This window comes from Rana temporaria, chromosome 13 (genome assembly GCF_905171775.1).
Source record: "Rana temporaria chromosome 13, aRanTem1.1, whole genome shotgun sequence".
Lineage (NCBI taxonomy): Eukaryota > Metazoa > Chordata > Amphibia > Anura > Ranidae > Rana > Rana temporaria.
This window is the reverse complement of record NC_053501.1, coordinates 95197850-95212555: the sequence shown is the minus strand read 5'-3', so window position 1 is coordinate 95212555 and position 14706 is coordinate 95197850.

Here is a 14706-nt window from a genome sequence, read left to right as displayed (position 1 = left end):
CTACCGCAGTTATCAAAAAATCGCAATTATTTTCGCATTCGCAATAGTGAAAAATCGCAATCATTTAATTTCGATAAAATATCACGAATATTCGAATTTAGCGAATATATCTCGAATATTCGAATATATATTCGAGATATATCGCGAAATCGAATATGGCATATTCTGCTCAACACTACTCCTAAGGAGGAATATACATATCCAGCTCTCTATCTGTAATTAAGCTTATCCCTCCTACTTGCTGTTCACTGTTATATCCAAACAGCCCTAAAATATGCTTATCAGAATTGAGCTCTCTTTTGTTACTGGTGCCCTTCTAATTTTTGCTTAGCGCTGCAGTGCATTATGAGATCTGGGCGTGGCGGAGACTTTTCAGGCAGAGAAAGGCAATCAGTTAGGGGAGGGGGTAATTTATAATAGAGGATATTATTGCTCTTATACTCCACATCACTATCCACACAGTGGCATACAATTCATAAAATGAATTGTGTGTCATGGTGTGTAATTAATTAAGTGTGAGAAAAATGGAGACAAGAACCGCAATGTGTGGCACTACATCCAATTGTTTAGAAAGAATATGGAGAAAATGAAAAAAAGGCTGCCACTATAATCCCAGTAGGGAAGAAATGTTACTCAAACGTAAATAAAATGTCAAAATGTATTAGGTATCATATTAAAAACATGCAACAAGGGTGAGTACATAAATAGGTCATATTGTGTGGTCTCCGATACAGGACTGAAAGCTGGACGAGGAAACCTGAGAGGATGGCCTGAAAATAATAGAGTATGCTGTAATGACAGTAATCTTTATCTGGAGGCCAGCCAAAGGGATCACAGCGCCAGCACCAATGGATCACTATGCTTTTCGCTGTTAGCTTCCTCAGGAAACCCTATTGGTGAGTGGGAGATCCTATACGCCAAGGGAACCCAGTGCAGTTTGGGAGGCAAGTGCTTTGTGAATACAGTGCTTGCCTCTCTGCGAGACATCGGCGTAGCGTATATTAGATACGCTACGCCGGCATAAATATGCACCAATGTATGTGAATCCGCGCCTTAATGTTTATATGTGGAGAGAGATCATAACCCTTTGTAAAAAACACGAAAAACCAAACCCAACTTCAGAAACAATTATCTTAATATAATTCTATGCTATGCGTACATGGATTTCCATTCAGCCACTACATGGGCACAACATCAATTGGTTAGACAGCAATTCCAAAATGCTAGGCACAGTCTCCAATGATCCGCAGTGAAAATTTTCTAAAATCTTTACAGAGCTGGCACCATGTATTCTTAAAATCTATCTAGTTTTTATAGAATACATCTTAATCAGATGCATGAATCCCAAACAAAACCAAATAGCTAATCCAGATCACCTTTTTTTCTATACAGTCCCACTTTTGTAGAAATTTGTGTATACCTGGGACCTCTATACATTTCCAAGATTTGTGAAAATAGTTGGAAATGGTTACGTTCTTAGTGCTACAAGTGCCCCGGTTAGCCTCTCCAAAATATGAAATTATAGCAGAAGAAAATGTGTAAGCTATTAAATGTCTTGAGGTGTCAAGGGTGCCAAGCTCTGATGGGTCTACAGCTTTATATTATAAGAAATGTGCCCCCTCTTTTATTCTGTATCTAAAGCATCTATAAAATGATTAAAAATGCAGATTGTGCAGTTGAATTCCTACAGACACACATTACAAGTGTTCCCATACCAAGAAAAGCCTCTTATGTTTATCGGTAACTTGAAGCCCATCTTGTTCCTTAACATTGATTATAAGGTATTTGCTAAAATCTTGGTGACTCGCCTTGCTGGATTTGTGACTGGCCGTCTGGCACCCTGCCTGGTTGCCTCCGCCAAACAGTGCCTCCTGCCCTTCAAACCCCTTACCCCAAGCATCGTACTCAGACAAGATGTTGAAGTAAAAACTCAAATACTTTATTGAACAGAAATACAGTGTTTTTTTTACACTTTAAAAAAAGGGTAGTCACCACATGAACAAGAAAAACAAATATTACACATTTTGGTAAACATCCAACAATGGTTAGGTAATAAGGTAAAGTTGACACAGGACTAATCACATCTCCAGGAGAATTAGCAAACAGACAGAAAAAGTAGGTTACCCAATTAACAATGGGAATTTACACGTAGGAGACACACAATGGGGCAATTACACAATGGGAGAAAGACACTTCACAGTAAACACATAACACCTTCATAATCTGATTATACATAACAGCAGGAGACCCCAGCATCAGGTTGTTTTGAGCCAATTATAATCATCTGCTTTGAGTCTCTGAGTCTTGGAGGGGATTGAATCAGTCAGTGCTGGTTTGGGCTGTCTATTTCCCAACAAAACACAGAGGCCCCAAATCTGTATCCAGATCCTCCAGTTCTCAGAGTCTGTGTTTTGGGAAGACGCGGACTTGAATCTGAAGTAAAACTGCTCGAAAGGTGCCCCAGGCCCACACCTCCCAACGAATAGAGCACACCAGGGGCCATAGTCAGTAGACAGTAGTCCCCTCAAAAAAACCCTGTCCTGGTTGGGTCTGTCACAGGGGAAATCTCCTATTTTATCTTCCATGACTAATACAAATGTATCCCTGTTAGTTGACAGATAGTTACTGGAGTCTTTAACCACTTCAGCCCCAGAAGATTTGGCTGTTTAATGACCAGGCCATTTTTTGTAATACGGCACTGCTTCGCTTTAACTGACCACGTGGGCAGGTATCACATGGGTAGGTACCAGAGCATGATGGGACTGTGAGGCCTATATAAGTCAGATGCAAACCGCGCACCTGTCATTGCAGCGAGAAGAGGCGACGTGTCAACATCGGGAGAAGCCTGAAGAAGAGAAGAGAAGAAGAAGAAGAAGAAGAAGAAGAAGAAGAAGAAGAAGAAGAAGACGTCACAGCACAGAAGAAGAAGACGACGTTCAGCCCTGAAGGAGAAGGCACCGGACAGCGGGAGGAAGAACCGGGGTGCGCCGAGTCAACAGCGGAGAGCGGCGAACATAGAAGAAGACCCCCGGAGAGTGGAGAAGACCCCCCAGGATAGCGGAAAAGACCCCCCGGATAGTGGAAGAAGAAGCCCCCCGCTCTGAGAAGCACACCACCCCCCGCCGAAGATGTCGGAGGAAACCCGCCGGGGGGTGGGTGCTTTTATAAAAGCGACCCCCCCGGCGGTGGAAGAGAACCAGACGGCGGCGAAGAAGAGCGGCCCCCACCCAAAGACATCAAAGAACAAGCCCCCCCTGCAGAAAGAGCTAAAGAAGACAGGGGGTGCCTCCGGAGCAGACTAATAAATTATTTTAAAAACCCTTTTGTCGTGTTTATTAACTTTAACATTTTCCTCCAGGTGAATGGGTAGGGGTACGATGTACCCCATATCCATTCACTTAGGGTGGGGGGCCGGTATCTGGCTCCCAGATTCCGATAGGCCTCCCGCCCGCATACCCCGACAACCAACGGCCAGGGTTGTCAGGATGGGGCCCTGTCCTCATCAACATGGGGACAGGGTGCTCTGGGTGGGGGGGGCGCAGTGCGCCCCCCTGCCCCAGAGCACCCAACCCCCCCATGTTGAGGGCATGCAGCCTAGTACGGCTCAGGAGGGGGGGCCGCTCGCTCGTCCCCACTCCTTTCCTGGCCGGCTGGGTAGCGTGCTTTGGATACGGGTCTGGTATGGATTGTAGGGGGACCCCCTACGCTGTTTTTTCAGCATAGGGGGGGTCTCCTTACAACCCATACCAGACCTAAGGGCCCGGTATGCTCCTGAGGGGGGAACCCATGCCGGATTTTTATTTAAAATCCGGCGGGGAGTTCCCCCTCAGGATTCATAACAAACACCGCACACGTGTAGAATTGGCGGGAATCCAAGTCGGATCTCTCGTCGCTTCTATGACGCGCTTGCTGGAATGTGCTTTTACTATTCCAGCAAGCGCGAGATGTCGGCACCCTGTCGCCGAGAATCAGCGCGATGCCGTCGTGCTAAAAACACATTCTCTGCGGCAGGTACTGTATGAGGTTTCTTTAATGGAACCCTTGGTAAACCTGAAGGTTGGCACAACTTGCCCGCCGTGATGGGTGAAAGCTGGAACTACATCTTAGTATCTTTCCTGCGGCGTGGATAAGGTAAGAGAATAATTTATTTTAATATTTTGTGAGTAGGATGTCTTCCTGGTTTTAACCACTGGAGGAAGTGCATACCTGGTGTATTCTTACATAGCCATCCAGGACTCTCTCAGTGAAGTCGGTCAGTTAAAACGCCACTCACCTTCTCCGCTGCAGGCTCTGCCCCAAATGCATACAGGGGTCCCCCCACTGAAGCCTCCAGTGATCTGCTCCCCCTTTCCTCTTCACCCTGGGCACCGCCATGACAGTCGGGAGCGCACTTTATGTCTAATGGGCAGATGGAGAGGGGGAGGGCCATGGTTGCTCGTGCCCGTGCGCAGACACGGTGCACCTGTGTGCAGGTGCCAAGAGGCTGATTTTAAAGCCCAGCATGCCAGAAACCTTCTGTAAGCGGCACAGAAACAGAGCTGTGGGCTGTAAGCATCCCTGTAGATTGAACTAGGCAAACCTAGGACTTCTACTGAGCATCAGGTTGTGCAGTGAGCTGATATATGTGTATTGTAAGACTATAGCACAACAGTGATTGCATTTTTTTGTGGATAGTACCTTTGGTTCGCAGTAAGGACTATGGGCCAGATCCACAAAAGAGATACGACGGAGTAACTGCTGTTACTCCATCGTATCCCTTGTCCTAACTTTGGAACTGATCCACAGAAGCAGTTTTCCAAAGTTAGGCAGAAGATCCGGCATGTGTAATTGAATTACACTGCCGAATCTTAGGATGCAGTACCGCATCCGCCGCTGGGGGCATTTCGAGTCGAAATGCCGCTTCTAGTATGCAAATTAGCACTTAAGGCGATCCACAAAGCTTTCCAGCTTCGTTTTTTCGGCGTAAGTTTTAGTTTGCAAGTGTAAAACTAGGGCTGGTGTTACAAAGTGTAAACTAGTAACACCATGTAAAAGCCCATTCCAGCGACGGCATTTGGTATGCATTCCCGAGGGAGAACTCCACGGCAATTTGTAAAAACAAAACCGGCATGGGTTCCCCCCCAGGAGCATACCAGGCCCTTAGGTCTGGTATGGGTTGTAAGGAGACCCCCCCTACGCCGAAAATTCGACGTAGGGGTCCCCCTACAATCCATACCAGACCCGTATCCAAAGCACGCTACCCGGCCGGTCAGGAAGGGAGTGGGGACGAGCGAGCGCCCCCCCCCCTCCTGAGCCGTGCCAGGCCGCATGCCCTCAACATGGGGGGGTTGGGTGCTCTGGGGCAGGGGGGCGCACTGCGGGCCCCCCCACCCCAGAGCACCCTGTCCCCATGTTGATGAGGACAGGACCTCTTCCCGACAACCCTTGCCGTTGGTTGTCGGGGTCTGCGGGCGGGGGGCTTATCGGAATCTGGGAGTCCCCTCAAATAAGGGGGCCCCCAGATACCGGCCCCCCGCCCTAAGTGAATGGATATGGGGTACATCGTACCCCTACCCATTCATCTGGAGGCAAAAAGTAAAAGTTAGTAAACACACAACACAAGGGTTTTTAAAATAATTTATTATTCTGCTCCGGAGGCCCCCCCTGTCTTCTTTATTAGCTCTATTACAGGGGGGGCTTCTTCTTCCACTCTCCGGGGGGGGTTTCTTCTTCCGCTCTCCGGGGGGGGCTTCTCCGCTCTCCGGGGGTCTTCTTCTATCTTCGCCGCTCTCCGCTGTTGACTCGGCGAACCCTGGTTCTTCTGCAGATGTCCGGTGCCTTCTTCTTCAGCGCTGGCTGCCTGCTATCTTTGTGTGTTAGCTCAATTAGTAACAGGCAGCCAGCGCGGTCTTCTGTGACGTCATCTTCTTCTCTTCTGTTCTTCTCCCCTCTTCCGATGTTGCCTCGTCGCCTCTTGTCGCTGTAATGATGGAAGTGCGCCTTGCATCCCATTTATATAGGCATCACCGTCCCATCATGCTCCGGCAGGTACCCACGTGCACCCACCACGTGGGTACCTACCGGAGCATGCTTTGGATACGGGTCTGGTATGGATTGTAGGGGGACCCCCTACATCGATTTTTCGGCGTAGGGGGGTCTCCTTACAACCCATACCAGACCTAAGGGCCTGGCATGCTCCTGGGGGGTGAACCCATGCCGGTTTTTTCTTTGAAAATTGGCATGGAGTTCTCCCTCAGGAATGCATGCCGAGCGACGCTGTCATTTTTTTTTTTTTTTTCCTGACGCAACTTTTTTAAGCCGGCGCGATCCACAAAACTCGGCGTAACGTAACTTTGCGCATGCGCAGTACGGCCGGCGCGGGAGCGCGCCTCATTTAAATGGGACTCGCCAGTGTAACTTAAATGGGATTTTTTAAGTTACGCCAGGTTTTTGTGGATCTGGCCCCATGTCCCTGAGAAGAGGTACAAGGGCTAGTAAAAGAGGCACCAGAAAATCCCCGCTTATGGCTAAGGATTCTGAGCTTACCTGCAGTTTACCATCCCCCTCTGTCAATCTGATAGCAGCCTCACAGGATGAGCCCCTGTCTGGTTCTGCAGCTTCTCCTATGGCAGCTCCTGTATACATCACTGAGGACGCTTTAAAAGTTGCTTTGGATAGCTTAGAAGGAATGATTGCTACTATAATCGCAACCTCCTTGAAAGATAGTAGAAAACGGGGTAGATCTCCTTCATGTGCTCTGGCTCTCTCATCAGATGAGCATTCTGAGGGTGAAAAATCCCTCTCTGGAGATGAGGATCATGTGCAGTCTGAGGACTCAGAGGATGAGAGGATTCCTTCTACCTCTCAGTCGCTAAAGATTGCAGGTGCAATATTATGCAGAGATGGTGCGTGCCACTTACAAATTGCCTCCTGATGTCCTCTGTTTCGTCTTTGGGATCTCGGAAATCCCCACAGACTGCATGCTCCTTTCCAGTTCAACCCTTGCTGGATAAACAATTTTCTCCTCATAAGCAGTTTTCCCTCCTTTATCCTATAGAGGAAGGTTTCACTAAGAAATAGGGGGTATCTGCTATAGATGCAGCCATTTCTTATGCAAACAAAAGCCTGACCTGTCCTATAGACATTGCTCAGGGCTTTGAGGATCCAACTGATAAAAAGCTGGAATCTTTATTGAAAGCCTCCTCCTCTATGGCTGGTGCTGTAGTGCAACCTAAAGTTGCAGCAACTGGTGTATGTCAGTTCCTCAAGGAACAAATGAAGCAGATTATTAACCTCCTCCCTACAGAGGAGATTGAGGTTTATGAGGACCTTCCTAAGGCCTTGTGTTTGCGATTGATGTGATTATGGACTCTGGTCAGCAAGCAGGTACACATGCGCACGTCCCTTTTGGTTAAAGCATTGGGAGGCCAAGGTTTCTTGAAAAAGATACTTGGCAGCGTTTCTTGCAAAAGATTACCGGAGGCTAATCTACTCTGTTGCCGGTAAAAAAAGAAGAGTAAACGTCCTTCATTTAGGCGTTCTCTTTCCCCAGCCCCTGGAACCTAATTTTCCAGGCAGTGGCGACGGCCTCCCCAGTCTAACACTAGGGAAAAGGCCCAGAGCCAAGCCCAAGGGCAGGAAAAAACTTGGGGTTCAAAATCTAAGCAGAACCCCAAAACTTCCTCATGAAGGGACGCCCCCCGCTAATAGGTCATCTCCACAGTGTCCTCAGGCTACAAGCTCAAATTCAGAGAACAGGGATGTCAGACATATCCTAAATCTGAAAAGCCATGAATCAGTTTCTGAACATTTGCTCCTTGAGTCTGTCCGTTCAGTTGTTTACACCCTTCAGGGAGGAGAATTCCTGGCATCAATAGACATCAGAGATGCATATCTACATGTGCCAATATTCCCCGCTCACCAAAGATTTCTAAGGTTTGCGTTGGAGCAGCGCCACTTTCAGTATGTGGCCCTTCCTTTCGGGCTGGCTACTGCACCTCGAGTGTTCACAAATATATTTGCCCCAGCCCTGGCAAGGCTAAGGGCACGGATCATAGCAGTAACAGCCTATCTGGATGATCTATTGATCATAGATCAGTCCGCTGCATGCTTGGGCCACAATGTGCACAGCACAGTGGAATATTTAGTACCTAGGCTGGGTCCTCAATCTGGAAAAATCCTCCTTGCAGCCTCAAAGAAGGCTGGAGTATTTGGGCATGATTATAGACACGTCCCAAAGCAAGGTATTACTTCCCAAGCCAAAGGCAAAAGCCACTGGAGACTTGGTCCGAGTGATAAAGGCAAAGAGAAGGCCTTCCATCCGTCTATGCATGAAGTTATTGGGAAAGATGGTAGCCTCATTTGAGGCTTTCCCTTATGCCCAGTTTCACTCAAGGCCATTACAGGGCAGAATTCTTGACGACCTTGGACCTTCCTATGATCTGATCTCCAAAGGTTTGCCAGAGCCTCAATCGATGGTTGCTCCCCCAAAATGTGTCAAAAGGAAATTCCTTCACTCTGGTAACCTGGAAATTGGTAACTAGAGTTGAGCGGACACCTGGATGTTCGGGTTCGACGGGTTCGGCCGAACTTCAAAAAAAAGTCAGAGGACCCGAACTTGACCCCGAACCCGAACCCCATTGAAGTCAATGGGAACCAGAACTTTTGAGTACTAAAATGTCTCTAAAAAAGTAATGGAAATTGCTAGAGGGCTGCAAATGGCAGAAACATTTTGGTAAGAGCATGGCAAGTACTCTGCAAACAAATGTGGATAGGGAAATATTTTTAAATAACATAAAATACATGAAAATAAAAAAATAATAATCTTGACCTAGGAGCCTTGGAAATCATCCCGATTCCTCCTCCTCCTCCTGTGTCACATCCTCTTCCATCATCGCCCAAAGCGTTTTTTCAAGGAGGCATAGAACTGGGATAGTAAAGCTGAGAACGGCGTCATCGGCACTGGCCATGTTGGTGGAGTACTCGAAACAGCACAACAAGGCACACAGGTCTCGCATGGAGGCCCAGTTATTGGTGGTGAAGTGGTTCTGTTCCGCAGAGCGACTAACGCGTGCGTGCTGCAGCTGAAACTCCACTATCGCCTGCTGCTGCTCGCACAGTCTGGCCAGCATGTGCAAGGTGGAGTTCCACCCTGTGGGCACGTCACATATGAGGCGGTGAGGGGGAAGGCCGGAGTTACGCTGCAGCGCTGACAGGCGAGCAGCAGCAGGGTGAGAACGCCGAAAGTGCGCACAGACGGGGTAAGTTTTAAGGAACCTATGCACCACCAAATTCAGCACATGCGCCAGGCAAGGGATGTGCGTCAAACCGGCTAGGCCCAGAGCTGCTATGAGATTTTGCCCATTATCGGACACCACCAGGCCCGGCTTGAGGCTCACTGCCGCCAACCACTCATCGGTCTGTTGTTCCATGTCCCTCCACAACTCCTGTGCGGTGTGGGTTTTTTCCCCAAACAGGAAAGGTTTAAAACTGCCTGGTGTTGATTACCCATGACTGTGCTGAAGTTGGTGATGGAAGTGTTACGCTGACCGGATGAGGAGGGGGTAGAGGATGAGGAAAGTGGAGTAGGAGGAGTTAGCAACAGGAGGCAAACTGAAGCGCCCTGCAATCCTCGGTGGTGGAGGATGCACCAAACTGCTATCCGCCTCAGGCCCAGCCGCCAATGCATTTACCCAGTGTGCTGTTAGGGAGATATAACGTCCCTCACTGTGCTTACTGGTCCACGTATCCGTAGTTAGGTGGACCTTAGCACAGATGGCGTTGCGCAGTGCACACCTTATTTTGTCCCCCACTTGGTTGTGCAGGGAAGGGATGGCTCGCCTGGAAAAGTAGTGGCGGCTGGGCACGACGTACTGTGGGACAGCCAATGCCATCAGGCTTTGAAAACTCTGCATCTCCACCAGACGGAATGACAGCATTTCAAAGGCCAGGAATTTTGAAATGCTGAAATTCAGGGCCAGGGATCGCGGGTGGGTAGGGGGGTACTTCCTCTTCCGCTCCAGTGTTTGGGAGATAGAGAGCTGAACGCTTCCATGGGACATTGTGGAGATGTTTGGTGACCCAGGTGGTAGTGTTGCTTGCCGATCCTCTGATTGCGGGGTGGCAGGTGCCACTGTCAATACAGAGGTGGATGAAGAGGCCGAGACTGAAGCAAAAGAGGAAGCAGGAGAAGCCAGAGACCTTTCTTGGTTTTTGAGGTGTCTACCCCACTGCAGCTTGTGCTTTGCACTTAGATGCCTGGTCATGAGACACGAACAACTAGCGCCCAGAAGCGATTCAGTTCGCATGCGCCGCGCTTTATAAGTTTTTCATTCATTCATTCATTCATTCATTCATGCAGGTTGTGCTCAGGTTGAGAACATTTATGCCTCGCTTCAGGCTCTGATTGCACAGCGTGCAAACCACTCGTGTCTTGTCATCAGCACATTGTGTGAAGAACTGCCACGCTAGGGAACTCCTTGGACCTGGCTTTGGTGTGCTCTGTCCCTTGTTGCGTTGGGCAGTAGCAGGCGTACTGTCTAGGGGATGGACGCTCCGCTTTTGCACCCTGCTCCCTCTTCTGCTATGCAGGTGACTCTGTGCGACCACTGCCTCATCCTCCGAACTACACAGGTCACCTGCATGACGTTGATTCCATGTGGGGTCGAGGACCTCATCGTCCTCCACATCATCTTCCACCCAGTCTTCACCACTGCCCTCCTTGTCGTTCTGCACAATTGCGAAAGCAGCAGCAGTTGGCAACTGTGTTTCATCATTATCCGAGACGTGCTGTGATGGTCCCCCCATGTACTCATCTTGAAACATAAGTGGTTGGGCATCGATGCACTCAATCTCTTCCACTTCTGGGGCAGGGCTAGGTGGATGATTTGGGTCTCAGACTGCTTGGCTGATTTGCAAGGGGGTGAGGTGAAAGACTGATGGACATCGGCTGCAGGTGCCAACTCTGACCTTTCAGCACAAGACTGGTTGGGAGACAATGTGAAGGAACTGAAGGCACTGTCAGCAACCCAATCTACTATCGCCTGTTCTACTCCTGGCATCAACATTCGTAGAGCCGGATTAGGCCCGACCAAATACCGCTGCAGGCTCCGTCGCCTACTCGCACCTGAGGAAGGTGTTTCACTTGTGCGTGTAGCTGGCACAGATCGACCACGTCCTCTCCCTGCAACAGGAGCTCCACCAGCAGCACCACGACCGGGGCCACATGCCTTATTTGACGTTCTCCTCATATTTCTCAAATGTAGGATCTTGCCCTAAATGGGTGTTTTTTGAATAGCACAATAGAAGAACAGTATCTAAAGGGTGTATCTCACACGTACAGATATGCAGGAAACGCACCAAAAAAAAATATTTGCCCTAAATAAAAAAAAAATTGAATAGCACAATAGAAGAAAAGTATATAAAGGGTGTATCTCACACGAACAGATATGGTGGAAACACTGCAATTTTTTATTTTTTTGCCCTAAATTGGATGTTTTTTGAATAGCACAATAGAAGAAAAGTATGTAAAGGGTGTATCTCACAGTAACATATGCAGTGCTGGTGTAATATGATTTCTGAAGCAGGACTGACTCCTATATATTTCTCTCCCTATACGCAAAATCAGGAACCTTTCCCTAAAGTATCTAATGCAGAATCGCTCACAGAAACATATGCAGTGCTGATGTAATTTGATTTCTGAAGCAGGACAGTCTGACTCCTATATATTTCTCTCCCTACAAGCACAATCAGGAACCTTTCCCTAAAGTATCTAATGCAGAGTATCTCACAGGAACATTTGCAGTGCTGGTGTAATTTGATTTCTGAAGCAGGACAGTCTGACTCCTATCTAATTCTCTCCCTCAGATCAGATCAGCAGCAGCAGCCTTTCCCTACCCTATCTAAAGCAGAGTGACGAGCTGTGCTATGTGCCTCTAGCTTATATAGAGGCTGGGTCACATGCTGGGTCACATGCTGCACTGGCCAATCACAGCCATGCCATTAGTAGGCATGGCTATGATGGCTTCTAGGTCACACGAGTAAAACAAATGGTGATTGGCTGCCATTACATTGCCGAACACCGAACCCGAACTTACAGTAAATTGTCCGGGTTCGCTCAACCCTAGTTATAATACAGATGTATGTATGGGTATATGTTACAATGCTGTTACTTTCCTTAAAACACATTATAGAGTTAAGTCTCGTCCTGGAAAATTAAGAGTGAAAACAGATGTCTTCAAACCCCTCCTAAACATCTGTCATTCTCCCCCTTCTTTCATCGAAGAAGCATATATGGCTCTGAGTGAAGAAAGCCCCTGTAAACTTGGGTCTAAGAGCCCTGTTTGACACGAGGACTGTTTGTGCCAAAAATGGATTTGCAAGGAGAAGCCACCATGTATAGACTGAACCAATCAAATGTGCTCATGTGTGTGATGTCATTCTGTTTATAAAAGACCAAATAAAAGTCCAGCCCCTTCTCCCTGATGCTGGAACACCGAAAGAAAGCAGGCAGTCTGCTCCTCACTCTCTGACTGCTTTCACGATTTGGGTCAAACGGCAGAATGGGGTTTGCCCTGAAATTGTGTCAGGGGTCTCAATCGTTGCCAATTGTCGCCCAACGTGTGGCTTTGTTTTGCCTGACCAGTCACAACTGATCAAGCTTGGATGGAGAGACCCTGTTCGGATAAGGAGATTACCTCCTAGGCATACGGTAAGAGAAGTCTATTTTATGCTTTTTTTTACGTATTCTTCCGTATAACAGGCTCTCTCCCTTCATTCACGTTTTTTTTGTTCCTGGCCAGACCAAAGATGGGTAAGTTTTTGAACAAAGTCTTTTTATAAAGAGGACCCATCGTCCCTATTCTGCCAGTTGACGTTTTATGTTACCTTGAATGGGGCTATTTCAGTGGTTGTCTGTATGTGGAGGGGGGTGGCAAAGTTACCTTGTCTGGCAGCAGAGTGGCATAAGAGGGTGACCCGTGAGAGTTACAGATGCCTGGCCACCTCTGTGTGTGAGAAAAAAAAAAACGTCCTAACAGAAAAAAAAAAAAAAACACACCCAGATTTATAGATGGTGCACAAGCTACAAAGATACAAATATGTAATATAGAGATCGGCTTCTCTTTGCACAGAGAGATTTAAGAGGGTGACCCGTGAGAGTCGCCGATGCCTTATCGTCTCTGTGTTATATATAAAAGGTAGGCAGATTTCTGTTTGTGTATATAATATTTACCTCCATACAGACGAAAGGAGCACGGAGTGACTTAAGAGGGTGAAATAGTCACAGATGCCTTGTCAGCTATGTGTGTTCACATTATCGCTGAAATAGTCATATTCTATCTGTGTCTTGTTTAATGTTTGTTCAACTGTGTCTAGTCTACTGTTTGTTTATGTTATCAACTATTGTGTGTAAAAGTTTATTTAAAGTAACACTCCGTGTATGTGTATTCTCCTGTTCCATTTTGCCTGCTGCCAGCTAAAGAAATCCCCCCTCCCCTTCCTCTTGCTTGTCTGTGTTCGCTAAGGGTCCTTTCACACTAGCGGACCGTTCGTCCGTTCATTACAAGTCCGTTAACGGATTAGTAATGAATCCCTATGGGATCGCGTCCGTTAGCGGATGGAGCATCCGCTAGCGTCCGCGTTTGTCGGGATCCGCTTTTGCGTACGGAAGAAACCCTATTTTTCTTCCGTTCGGCGGAACGGATCGGATGCAGACGGACAGACGGTCCGTCTGCATCCGATCCCCCATAGGGGAGAGCGGAGCAGAGACAGGGCGGTCTCTGCACTGTGTGCGGGGACCGCCCTATCCACCGACAGCTCAGCGGGGATCCCCGCTGAGCTTTAGCGGACACAGAAACGTCCGCTCCATGTGAAAGGACCCTAACTCTTTCTCTGCTGGAAAGAAATCCCCCCTCCCTCCCCTCTCTCCTGCCATCTATGTACTAATCCTTTACTTGCTGACAGCCTGAGGGAAAACGAGAACACAATTAGCTTGTGTAGAGGCAGAAGGCTTGCTGCTGCTTCTTTCTAAATTATATGTATATATATATATATATATATATATATATATATATATATATATATATATATATATATAGGGCTTTTTTTCAGGGGGAACTTGGGCAAACTCAGTTCCACCACCTCTGGGCTCAGACCCTTTGGTGCCTGCTCACCACAATCACTTGTAAACACAGAAGTCTGGTTTCTGTGTTTACAAGTGACAGCTTTGTAACCCCCTGAACTCTGCACTGTGTATGTAATGCAATTCTGGTATTTAATGCCCCTTTAAGACCCTTCTACTGTTTGTGAAATCTGAACGGGTCGTTGTTGAGTTCCTGCACCTATTTTCTGAGAAAAAAGCTCTGTATATATATATATATATATATATATATATATATATATATATATATATATATATATATATGTCAGAGTTTAACTGTTTCATGTCATAAGCAACCGGTAATGTTGATGTGTAGGAAGGAATTATAGTAACTCACAATGCTTATCTTTGTAGCTTATTTTTTTACGCTGAGCTTAATTTAGATGTTAAATGATGACCAGCCTATACTGATTTTTATCATTTTATCGGTCAGATTGTGTGATTTTTGGGGCCCTGCCTGTATTTATCACTGCGTTCCAGGCCAACCTTCCCTTTGCAATAGCCTCACATGACCTACCTACCCTGATGGTGGTATGTGACCCACAACCTGATACATATATGGCTTGTTG